General features: G+C 42.6%; 1 protein-coding gene across 10 annotated transcripts in view; it reads right to left on the bottom strand.

Annotated features, from left to right (window-relative positions):
• The window catches only part of THSD4 (thrombospondin type 1 domain containing 4), an 827,407-nt gene that overhangs the window by 77,422 nt on the left and 736,307 nt on the right, over nt 1–13,678 (bottom strand). The window lies entirely within an intron of this gene.

A 13,678-nucleotide genomic window follows, 5' to 3' on the forward strand; every position in this document is an offset into this window, starting at 1 on the left:
GGACCAGGAGCCAGCGGCAGAGAGTGGAGATGCGGCGAGGGACATGGTGGCTGCCAGGGCCTGGAGGAAGCCCCTGGTAAGTAGAACTGGGGGTAGCATGATTTGATTGATGATTCCTTAAATGTTTAATCCTAAACTCCCTCTCCAACATGAATCCCCTTTCCTTACACCTCACCCATAACATAAATTCTTCCTGACTCCTAACCCTTACCTTCACCATAAAGTAACCCAATTCTTGATACCTAATCTTAACTATCTAACCATTTAACATCTAAAGATAACCTACCCCCTACTATACTCCCAACAGGTTTCCTCCCAGTTGGTGCCTAACCCTAGCCAATCAGAGTTGCCCACTTGTGGCCCTACACCATTCTTATTAGCTTTTCATTAGTGCTATGCTAGTAATGAATGCCTCTATATAGACATTGCATAGTGGTAATGCTTAAAGGACAACTGAAGGGAGAGGGATATAGAGGTTGCCATATTTATTTCATTTTAATCAATTCCAGTTGCCTAACTATTCTGCCAATCCTCTGCCTCCAATATGTTTAGCCATAGACCCTCAACAAGCATATGTAGATCAGATGTTTCTGCCATTATTGTCAGATCCTACAAGATTAGCTGCATACTTGTTTCTAGTGTAAATCAGACACTGCTGCAGCCAAATAGATCAGCAAGGCTGCCAGATAACTGTTATTGTTTAAAAAGAAATAAATATGGCAGCCTCTATATTCTTCTCACTTCAGTTGTCCTTTAACAAACTGTTTTTTACTCTAAATACACTCTGATACCGCAGATGTCCTTTGTAGTTTTTGGGGCTCCATATCAATAGAGTGTGTGGGGCCCCAAGCTCCTTTATGCGACTGCCGATAACCCTAAGAAATAGTGCTCTTTTGTCATTGTTTTCCCTTCAGTGTTATCCACTTTGGCTGTTAAGTCTAGTGCCTACTAACAAATCTGTTATTGGGTGCCCAAATCAACCAACACCTACCCATAAATTTGGAATCCAATTAGCACACAGAGGCTGGGTCTGGCGACACGCAGCCGGCTGTTTACCTTTGGAAATGTCAGTCTCTGCCGCTCCCCCGCCTCCTCCATAGCGTCCCTTCCCTCCCCGCTGATTGGAGGGAAGGGACGCGGGCTGGGAGTGGCGATATCGTAGGCAGGGGAGCGGCAGAGACTGACACTTCAGATGCAAACAGCCGGCTGGCAACACGCTGCGTGTCGCCAGAACGGCGATTGATTTATGGGGGCACAGCAGAGTGCCGGGAGGAGACTGGGGCAAACAGTATAGCAACAAAGGCTGGGCAGTATATGAAAACCCAGCCTTTGTGTGCTAATTGGATTCTTAGAACCCACCTCGGGTTCTCTTTAAATGATGGACAAACCCCTTTGTATACGCAAGGGAGGTGATAATGTGTAAAGGCTCATACACACTCTTCACTTGAGTTGGATGAGTCAGACAATAATGACCGCCTCAGCCGATAATCAATGTCCCCAGCCCACGAGCGATCCGCCAACTTCTTTGAAGATGCCACTCCCCCGCATGACGTCACGCACGAGCTGCTCCATTGTCCCTTCGCCATCCCCCCACCATAACAGTACGCATCATCAGCTACACAACTGACACACATCTGTACTGGCCAGCACAGTGATGTCGCCCAAGGGAATCGGGTCCCTATCCCTGATGTGCGATACAAGTCAAAGGTGTGCACACACATTAACAATATTTAAGCACCTTTCCATAGCCAGCCTGGCTGGTGAAGCAAATAAATAGACCAAACTGGTCAGTTCCACACATAAATAGTAGCTAATGAATTATTAGAAATGTATTTTATAAGTGTCTGTAACACATCTATAAATAAGAATGCGTTAAAAACAATCTAGGTGGTTTCACAGTGTGTGGGCCACAGAACCTTTACATTAGCTGTACTTTTTCTACTTTTTGTGCCAAGATAGTGGAAACAAAGCACAAACAAAGCAGAGCATGAATCCTGTTCAGCAGAGAAACTGCACTCCACTGAGATTATCTGACCAGTTGCTGTTTGTTTGTTTTTTTCTCATTGTTTGGCATTTAAACTGATAATAATAATATGCTTGTAACAATCTATTACGTTTAACTACTACGCGCTGTATGCTGATTTCTCTGTTAAATCATTGGAAATGTAAATAAGTATTTTTATCAGTGAACAAACACTTCTTGCAGATAATCAACTGCTAAACCAATTACACTCTTTAAACAACTTGCAATAAATAAGAGTAAATTAGCCGAGCCAATTGAATTATTATTAATATTGGGTAATTATGTAGCACAAAAAGCTTCCGCAGCACATAGTCTTTTCACAGCCAAGTCACTAAAGGCCCTTTCTCACTGGCAAGGTTTCTATTTTATAAACCAACAAAAGATAGCACTAAAATGTTTGTTCCTTGATTGGGAGAAACAAATGCTGACGTGCACTTCAACACCACATCACAAAAAAAGTCCTTTTTTGCACTTCAAAAAGTACCACAGTGTCTATACAATATTGCAGGCAATGGATTCCCTTGATTCCATGCGCACTTCCACCACAGCCCTTCCATGGGGATCTCATCTTTATATGTTGACCCTGAATTATAGGGGTCTGCAGTGCTCTAGGGGCAATCAAATAGGCTTCCCCGCCGCCTGTACTGTACTCCTGGACACCCTCTGCCTCTCCTGGGATATAGACAAATCAAATGAAAATCAATCTTAATTTGCACTGATAAATCACACATGCAACAACCTGTTACACACCAAACATGATAAAAAATGAAGGATATTAGCCTCCCAAAAAATTGCAGTGTTTTTCATTTAACCAGCAACAACTTACACTTCTTCAAATCAATTCCTATTCTATCCCACACCAGTCAGCAATAATTTTAACCCTGAGTTCCAAACTAACACAATGTGGATTCTTATATAAAAAGAGAGAACCGAGAGCCAAATATAGTGTAGTAGGTACTAATAAATGGGTAAAATAGAAAAGAGTACAAAGTTATACTCACAAACCAGGGTTACCTCCAGGCCGCAACCTCTGTAATAGGCAGGTGAGGAGATTGTCCTGTCCTCACTCAGGGTTAAGAAGTCGCTCTCTGTAGATAGGAAGAACAAGGGGTATCCCCCTCCACCAGGGGTGGATATTATGTCTAGTGTAATGGATAACAGAGGCGCCAAAAGGATAAAATCAATTGTTAAAAAGTTTAAAAATGCTTTGGAGGCAGTTGGTGGACTTACCTTCTGTAAGCAGACACAACAAGCTGTGTATTCAAAAAACAAAGTAGATTTATTGGTACACTCCAGGGTATATTCGCAACGCGTTTCACGGGTATATTCCCGCTTCCTCAGGCAATAATTAACAGGAGTACACACTGAAAGACAGAGACAAATACAGTGTCCTCAGACTAATAAGCATCATGTTTGGGTGTTGTTATTGAAGCCATTGGTAAGGGGGCATAAAAAGGAGGGGGGGGGGGTCATACAAAATATATACCGGGGGGAGGGGGGAAGTTGCCAGGCTGGGAAAAGCCTGCTAGGGAGCTGAATATGGTGGGTGGATTTGGTAGTGGTGGATGGGAGTTGGTGAGGAAAATTAGTCTACATTGGTGGGATGAAATGATGTATGTAGTAGTGTCAATCAAAGGTATGGGGTGTGGACACATGAGGGGGGGTTGGGGATGAAAAACATAGAATAAAGTGATAAATGGAAGGTCCTTAAAAAATAGCAAAATTTTGGACTTACCAGTGCAGTCTTAAGGTCATAATACGCGCCTCTGTACTGGTGTGGAGGTTTGCAGCTTCTTATATGCTTAATTTGGTGGGTGAGTGACCAATCCTGCGGTGTGTGGAAGCGGGGGCTAGTTGAGGGACAATAGTCTGCTCCTATAGGGCTGTGAGGACAAAAGGGGAGTGGGAAAATGGTTATGTAAGAGTTGGTGGGCGGGGGTTAAATGAAAGGCAGCATCTTTACCTATAAGACTGACTGTAGAGGGCGTGTCTGTTGTCCAATGGGGAGTGGGGGAATGGAAGTAGGAGGGTTTGTGGGCGGTGCGACAATAACATCTCACCACTCTAATAACCTATGGGCAGTGTGCCTGTATGCGGCCGGATAGTGTAATGGACACGGAGGCAGAGCCCTTGACCATTACACTATCCGGCCGCATACAGGCACACTGCCCATAGGTTATTAGAGTGGTGAGATGTTATTGTCGCACCGCCCACAAACCCTCCTACTTCCATTACACCACTCCCCATTGGACAACAGACACGCCCTCTACAGTCTTATAGGTAAAGATACTGCCTTTCATTTAACCCCCGCCCACCAACTCTTACATAACCATTTTCCCACTCCCCTTTTGTCCTCACAGCCCTATAGGTGCAGACTATTGTTCCTCAACTAGCCCCCGCCTCCACACACCGCAGGATTGGTCACTCACCCACCAAATTAAGTATATAAGAAGCTGCAAACCTCCACATCAGTACAGAGGCGCGTATCGTGACCTTAAGACTGCACTGGTAAGTCCAAAATTTTGCTATTTTTTTAAGGACCTTCCATTTATCACTTTATTCTATGTTTTGTATCCCCAACCCCCCCTCATGTGTCCACACCCCATACCTTTGGTTGACACTACTACATACATCATTTCGTCCCACCAATGTACACTAATTTTCCTCACCAACTCCCATTCACCACTACCAAATCCACCCACCATATTCAGCACCCTAGCAGGCTTTTCCCAGTCTGGCAACTTCCCCCCCTCCCCCCGGTATATATTTTTTATGACCCCCCCCCTCCTTTTTATGCCCCCTTACCAATGGCTTCAATAACAACACCCAAACATGATGCTCATTAGTCTGAGGACACTGTATTTGTCTCTGTCTTTCAGTGTGTACTCCTGTTAATTATTGCCTGAGGAAGCGGGAATATACCGGTGAAACGCGTTGCGAATATACCCTGGAGTGTACCAATAAATCTACTTTTTTTTTTTTGAATACACAGCTTGTTGTGTCTGCTTACAGAAGGTAAGTCCACCAACTGCCTCCAAAGCATTTTTAAACTTTTTAACAATTGATTTTATCCTTTTGGCGCCTCTGTTATTCATTACACTAGACAATGTGGATTCTTAGCCTTCAAGAGAAGGCACACATGCATCAGCTCACCTTATAGTGAACAATACATTCTCCCACTCACACTATACTGCAATATTTGGAGACTAATACCTTCCATACTGTGGCACAGGTTGCTGCATGTTCAATTTTTGAGTGACACTGGTTTGAGTTAAGCCTCATACACATGCTACAGGGAACTCATCCATTGGGGTGGTCTAGCCTGAGAATATAGCATGTGTGCCCAGCACACCAGACCTCTAAGCAACACTGAAAAATGAGCGATGGACACTTACTCTGGCCTATGGCTGATCTTAGGGTAGAACTGTTATAACACTTAACTGATGAATGGCAAATGTTCTTTACACATAAGTAATAACTAGTAGCTTGCTGAACTATGGGTATACTATGCAAACTATTAAAGGCTGTACAGTATTACAACAACATATTGTGGGCTCATTTATAGAATGTAGTACCACGCTCTAACATGAATTATTATTTAACATCATGAAATTCCTAGCAGTAAAAAAAAAATCTGCATATGTTTTCTGAACACATATAATACAAATATTACATCTTGTAGGATTCTATTTTATTAAAATAACGAAGCATAATTGAAGGCTTTTAAAATAGCAAGTATAAACACAGATGAGGGTAAGCTATGTTTAAGTGCTCAACCTGTGAATCAAAAGTATTATTTGTTTACTAAGTTTGCCATAATACTTTATTTAACTTCCAAAGGACACATTAGAAACATTAGATTATAAAAATGAATGCTAGTATGTTTTATTATTAAAATTAATTACAAAAAAATGTCTGCCTTTTCATCATGTACACGCCTACTAAGCCATTAACAGGGACGTTAGTTGCGTTGCTAAGTCTCTCACCTCCCATATTAGAGCCTACGGTAATCATGTCTCTGAGCTTTAAAGCACTAGCTATTTTTTGTTTTTAGTAAAGGTAAAGGTAGTAAAGAAGGATGAGGCCATTATACAATTTTTATTTAGTTACTAAGAAATTCCCTTTGGAAGAAACGGTCATATGACCTGGAGATCTATGTGCGAAGTATACTGTGCATCTGGTGACTGGTTTCTTCCAGATCACAAAGCCATTGCCTGATCCCTCCCACCACCTCTTCCCTCTGCTCCATCCTATGGAGCTCAGGCAGTCGTTAGAAAGGATCAACTGTGTATTTAACCCCCTTGCCGTTCCAATTCTGACGGCAAGGGGGCGGCGCAGCACTTTTTTTAAAAAATTTTTTAATCATGTAGCGAGCCCAGGGCTCACTACATGATAGCCGCTGAAGCGGCATCCCCCCACCCACTCAGATCGCCCCTGGCGATCAGAGTAAGCAGGAAATCCCGTTCAGAACGGTATTTCCTGCAGGGCTTCCCCTGTCGCCATGGCGACGGGGCGGGATGACGTCAACGACGTCGGGACATCAGAGGGAATCCCGATCCACCCCTAAGCGCTGCCTGGCACTGATTGGCCAGGCTGCGCAAGGGGTCTGGAGGGGGGGGGGGGCGCGGCGGGTAGCGGCTAATCGGCGGCTATCGGGATATGCACGCAGCTAGCAAAGTGCTAGCTGTGTGCAGTAAAAAAAATTTGTGAAAATCGGCCCACCAGGGCCGGAGAAATCCTTCTGCACAGGTTACCCCGAGCTGAGCTCGGGATAACCGGCAAGAAGGTTAAAGTGAAAGACTGTCATTTTTAGGAGAAGGAAGATAGATACAATTGTTTATTTCATTACTTTATTTTTGTCTCTGGTGTCCTTTAAGCTAAAGGATGCAGTAAAGGGAAGGCACTAAAGCACCTTTTAAGGCATGGGTACTGCCTGTCCCTGGATATACGTTGCAGGGAAGTGAATGTAAAGGGAGGTAAATGTACCCTTCAAGTTATTCTCTTCCAGTTATTGCATGCAGTATACAGTATATGTTTGCAGACGTGTAGCCAACTTAAAGAGAACATAAAATTTGGAACTCTTGCAAGCAAAGGTAATGGCCAAGCTTCCCTCAAAAAGCATACAGTGTTTGTTTACATAGCTGCATCTTTATCCTTTATACTAACTGAAAGTAATAAATATGCACAGACCCAGAAGCAACTGTGGGTTGTGGCTCAGAGTGGGTGGTGCAGTTGTTGGTGTGGCTACATGTGGTTGGTGGCTGAGGGTGGGCAGCGGCTTAGCCCAAGATTGTACATATGCGTGGACCAGAAAGCACCTGTGGACGATGGCTTAGTGTGGGCAGTGCAGTTGTGGGTATTGGCTTAGTGTGCATGTAATTCTTATGAGAATCAGGGGTTTCCTGGTTCAGTAGAAATTTGTGTTCTGTGTAATCAGTCTCTGTGAAGTTGACAGCACTGCCTACCTGGAACTAATTTGACCCTGCATTTTCCTTTGTCTGTGATGACGATATATGCCCATCATTTCTTCACCTTTGCTAGCACAAGCAAGATATTTTCATACTTTCCAGAAAAGGAGTCCAATGTACGCAAACTTCTAGCAAAGGAGCATGCCACTAAAGATAAACCCTAAGTAACTGCGGCAGATGCCAGCTCTCGCTGAGAAACAGAAAAGGATGGATAACGTGATTGCTAACCACAAAAGGTTCACATCAAAAACATTGTGTTTTGCAACTGGCTGTAATGATCTCTTCTAGTCTAATGATGGGATAATCTGTGATTCCCCACTCGAGTTCACATACTATTACAACTGTGTTTGCTGTCAGCAACTTTGCTGATAGAGGCAGACAGAGCAGCAGATAGAAAAATATAATAAGGTAAATTGGAAAATGATGTGAAAGAAAAAGAGATGGTAATTTATATGCATACAAAAGAAAAGACTATCAAAGCAGATAGGCAAAGCAACGTTCGATAAGCGACAACATTTTAGGAAGATAATGAATTTAGGTTTATTTTATGCTACATCTACATTTATTTTAGTTAAATGTATTACAATATCATAATAGAATTGGGTAACTTAAAGAGGAAGTGTAATGGCATGCAGTAGAATTATTACATATATACATATACATTATTCAGGGCGGGACAAATAAAAATGGCGCCACATTGACTTACACTATAACGCTATTTAGCGTTATAAGTGTTAAAAATGGCGCACGCAGAGTGACTTACACTTGTAACGCCAAATAGCATTATAAGTGTTAAGAAATGCAGGAGGGGCTAGTGTTAGGCAGCGGGGGTCGGAGGGGGAGACTGTTAGACAGCGGGAGGGTTTAGTGTGAGAGAGGCAGACACAGGCAGAGGGGTTTGACTACTTTACCTGATCCCTGATCGCGTCTTCTGTCCACTTCCTACTTAGTTTGAATGAGTCCGGCAGCCAGCCAATCACCATTTAACTTCAGTCCCCATGGCTGGCTGCAGGACTGGATTGGATTCCCGGGACCAGGTAATGTATGAGAGATGGTGCTAATGACATCTTATTACTAAAGTTATTTAAAGGGACTCCGAGCAGTGCAGTAACTATGGAAAGATGCATATCATATTGAAGATCTCTTTCTCCTCTTTCCAATGATATATAAACCGCCGCCCTAGGCCTTTTAGCTTTCGCTATTTTCGTGATCGAAATCGCAACTGCGGCAATTTCGATCACGAACATAGTGAAAACTAAAAGGCATAGGGCGGCGGTTTATATATCATTGAAAAGAGGAGAAAGAGAGCTTCAAAATGATATGCATCTTTCCATAGTTACTGTTCTTTTTGGAGTCCACCATTGTATTACACAGGATGACACTTTCCCCAGTGTCGGCAGCTCCATTCAGCACAATGCAATAAAATACAAGGAACCCAGGGGGGTATAGTTAAAAACATCATGCTGGTGGGTGTCAGGATATAATTAATTAGTTGTGGGTATGCTTAAAGGCATGCCCACAGGCACTGCTCGGAGTCCCTTTAACATTTTAGGACATTTCTGAAACGTTAAATAACTTTAGTAGCAAGATGCCATTATCGGCATAACCCCGTGCCATTTTTCACAGTCACCATTTTTGACTGTACCCTATTCAGGATATCCATTTTGTTTTTATAATTATCCTGCAGTAAGCATCAGAAACACTTCTTATATCTATATATTGCTGTATATTGGTAAGCAACCCCACCCTCCCAGTGATGTTTGGCCTAGGCTATGATGTCATGCAGCCTCCTCTCCCAGAGCACTCTGGGAGAGCAGGTGTTTCTGGCTTCCTGCTCACTTCACATAGCAGGGAAAAAAAGCATCTGCAACGTGCCCGCAATAAAGAGGCCACTATCTGTATGTATATGTAAATCAGGGTGATGAAACATTTTACAGTGGGCAAACATCGACTAAATCATTTATAAAGTAATACTGTAAAAACTAAGCAATTATATTCATTAAGTTCTAGTCTGTAAAGTGCCTCTTAATTTGAACCTGAGACAAAGGATATGAAAGAGTTGATACTTACCTGGGGCTTCCTTCAGCCCCATGTACTAAGTTATCTCCCTTGCCGTCCTCCTGGGTGTCTCCATTATTCTGCAATAACCCCCGGCTCCAGTCACGCTAGTTGGGCTGCCCCTGGCATGCGCAGCTGGATGCGTGCCCCCATCACTGGGAGACATTCTGCGCCTGCACACTGCTACCTGCACATATCGCGATGGGGGCACATGGCCGGGACATGTGCAGAGAAGCCAACAGGTGTAACTGGAGTCCTATTACCATACTCGCAATGTTTGCTTCTAGCAGCAAAAGGTTTAGAACCTGTGCTAGCAGTGAGCCAGTTATTGCTGCCAGCTGCAAGCAGAATTGACAAGTGAACAGAAACAAGCTTAAGACAGCATTATAATCCTGGGTAAGAGAACAAACTATCTTTTATTTAAACAAAAAAAAAATGAATACATAACCCAGCTTCTCATGGCCACAGTCTATCTTTATCTGCACACTGACTTAGAAGGGTTTCCAATGCTTTGTAAACGTACTTGTTGGCTCTCAACTGAGGCTGCAAGCAGTGACTGGCTTGCTGAGAAACTGTCATGTGTAAGGCAAATGTGATAAATTGGTGCAACTTCCAGACTATGGGGTCATCTCACTTCAGTGCAGGCTGAGGCTGCTGTTCTCCTCCTGACCTCTACCACATGTTATGAGCTACACCATAGTCCCTCAACCCCGCTTCATAGCAACAGAATGTGTCACTAGCCTGCAGGATAGAGTTGCCTCTGTACATCGCCCCAAACTGTCACCTAATGGATCGTGTCCATATCCCTGCATCAACAGTCCTTGTATGGGTGCACAAGGTATTACTTGCACTGGTAGTGTGTTAGAACCATCAGTATAGTGACCACATTTCCTCTTTGACAACACACACTGCCACTTTAAGACACAGCGGGTATAATTCAGTAAAACCTGATCCTTGCATAGTCTTATTGCTCTTCCTACATTTTTGCAAGTACAGATCAAGTAAAGAAGAGTTGAAACAACTTATGGCTCATCTAAATTGCTAAAGTATGCCCTTTTCCTCTGCCTAATCTCACTTTCCTTTCATCTAGACGTTTACAGTCTTATCCCTATCATCTTTCTCACAGCTTACTGATTTGTTTATCTGGTGCAGTGAAGATTTAAAGGTCTTCAAATATGACACATTTGCAGTGCATTTCCTTCATCTTGCTTCATTCTTTAATAAGATCTGATAAAATATTTCAGCCACACATAGGTATTGCCAATTTGCCATGCATCAACCTGGCAAACAGTTGGAAAACATTTGCTAAAGTATATCTTCAGACCATGACATCTGAAAATCATTTTGCTATTGACCCTATACATTTTCATCTGGAGCACATATAAAATAGTTACGGTAAAGTAAACAAAACAAAAAACCCCAAAAAAACAAAAAACAAAGCAGTATGTGTCTGAAAAATATATGGCTAAGAAACCAAGTGGCACATGTACAAATTTTAATTGTGACCCTTCATTAAGGTTATCTAATAAAGGGGTACTAAACATACAAGCTATACAAAAATCAATGTTTAATGTTCATGTAGGAGACCATATACTTTAGTTACAACTAGTATACTCAGCACTGCTTAGCTAAATTATTAGCATGCCCCTATCATTTCCCCTATCATTTTTTTAGGATACCGAGATAAAAACAAAAACATTTCCACACGTTAGACACACTAAGGTCGGATCCACACTATAAGCGCTTTTGTGAGCGCTTGTGTTTGATTAGCATTTGCTGAGCGCTTGTTAAAAAATGTTTATGCAATTTTTACCACGATTTTAATGAAAGTGAATGCGAGCAATTTTTTAACAAGCTCCCAGCTAGCGCTAATCAAAGCAAGTGCTCACAAAGGCGCTTGAAGTGTGGATCCGGCCTTAGTTACTTTTGTTGATGCAATTGTTTTGCCTTGTGCACCACATTGATACTTCATCTCTCCTTTTCCTCCCTCTGTGCACATGATATCAGCCAAGCCCTATCATGTCGTCCATTATATGTGCAGTGCAGCCTGGGGAGTGACTCCAAGTTCTGGAGTACCCCAACGGTAGTACTTTAGTGACCCATAGTGCTGGATCAACAACAAATTAACCACTATTATCCATGCAGGGATTTATATTACTCATCCTTCCCACTGCTATCTGCACAGGCTGCTTGGTAAAAAGCAGTGTGTCTGTATAGCCACAGTCCAAAACAATCATGAAAGTTTTGTGCACATTTTTTTTTTTAAATCCTCACCTGAAGATGGATTGGGGAACCTCACAGTGGTGCCTCCCGACACACGAGATTCCCCCATCCACCTTCCTACCCATTTTGTCAGAATTATTGGCATTTTTTCCAATGTGCCGCATCAGCAAGCCATTGTGCCCCCAACTAAGAGTAGACAAAAATCTTGAGCTGGATATTCCACTGAAGAATCTTAACTGGTTTCGGATCGACGCAGCTGAAATCTATGTCCTGAATATGGCTGCGCGGATCTGACAGGACGCAGATTTCAACACTTGTTGCAACGCGGTTCCGCTGCCCCCGACAATTGCGGCACTGGCTCCCCCCGACGCAAATCACTCAACCCTGCTGTCTATAAGACAGCAGAGCTGTCTGAGCCGTTCAGGAGCAGATTTCATTGGCTCCTGACCCTGTTATCACTGTAAGCCAATTCTATTGGCTTACATTGATTGACAGCATCAGGAGCCAATGAAAGCGGCTCCTTACCTGCCCGCACAGCTCTGCCATCATAGGGACAGCAGAGAGAGGGACCTGCAGTGGGGACAGAACGGCGTGACCGGCGGATGATTGCGGCGATCCGACGGTAAGAGCCGTTTTACCATGCCAGCAGTCGCTGGTCCTTAAGGGGGCAGAGATTGCTGGTACAGAAGTGGTTAATAAGGTTACTAATATAAAGTATTCCACAAAAGCAGTATTTTTAAGAATATACTTTTGTCCATTTTTTCTTTTAGTTTACGGTTTTTGCTGGTCACACACTACAACCTTATTGCCATCTAGTGAAACTGTGCCATGCTACTTATATTATGGGCATGTTTTCTTAAGTCTACATCCTCAGTTTTTCATACTTTCCCTGTTATAGGATCTACACTGGGGGTTGATTCGTGAAGTGTTAATAAAAATGATGAGCACACATAGCGCACATCAATTTTACCAGCAATAAGAGAATCGGGAGTTGCGTAAAAATCACAACTAACGTTAAAGAAACAACACAAATGCTAGGATAATGCACATTATGCTTTTTGCATGACACGCACTATACTAGCAACGCATGTATGGTGCACATAATGTTGTTTGCACTATTTACCCAATACGCATTCTGTTTGTGCAAAATCACTTAAACCTTTGCACACTAACATGCAAATGCTCTCATGCACAATTAATCGTCCAGGAACCCCTGCTATCCCTAAAGCTAAGTTAAAGTGACACTAAAGTGTTAAAAAAAGTATGCTATAATAAACAGAGACTCTATGTTTTTATTTTCAATGATATATATTTTTATAGCATTGTATCATTCTATCATATTTGCAATTTGCAAACCACACTGTATTTTAACCATTTCTGCCGCCCAGATGTGAAGCTCACGTCCGGGCGGCTGCTCTGCCGCACTTCAGGGCGCCTACGCGCGCGCCCCCGTGGTGTCCCCCAGTAGCCCTGGGATCAGTGAACGGGAACATGGTTCCCGATCACCGATCCGTGTCCCCCGCAGAAAAACCGAAGCGCTCTCACAAGAGTCTTCAGTTTTTCTGCCCAGTTTTTCTCCCCCTTGTACTTCCGCTTAGCGAGAAGCACAAGGAGGGAAAACAAAAATGAAGGTGGCCATCTTGTGGCCAAATAGTAAAACTACATCTACATCTTTTTTACATTACAATTTACACATATAACAACATTAAAAATTAACTGTTTATGTCCCACACTAAAATATTACCCAAATAAAATTTTTAATGGGAAAAAAAATTAGAATTAGAAAAAAAAAAAAAGACAAATAGTTACTTAAGGGTCTGAACTTTTTAAATATGCATTTGAAGGGGGTATACTACAAACATTTTTTAAATTATAAGCTTGTAAATAGTGATGGACACAAAACGAA

Source organism: Hyperolius riggenbachi, chromosome 3 (assembly GCF_040937935.1).
Source record: "Hyperolius riggenbachi isolate aHypRig1 chromosome 3, aHypRig1.pri, whole genome shotgun sequence".
Lineage (NCBI taxonomy): Eukaryota > Metazoa > Chordata > Amphibia > Anura > Hyperoliidae > Hyperolius > Hyperolius riggenbachi.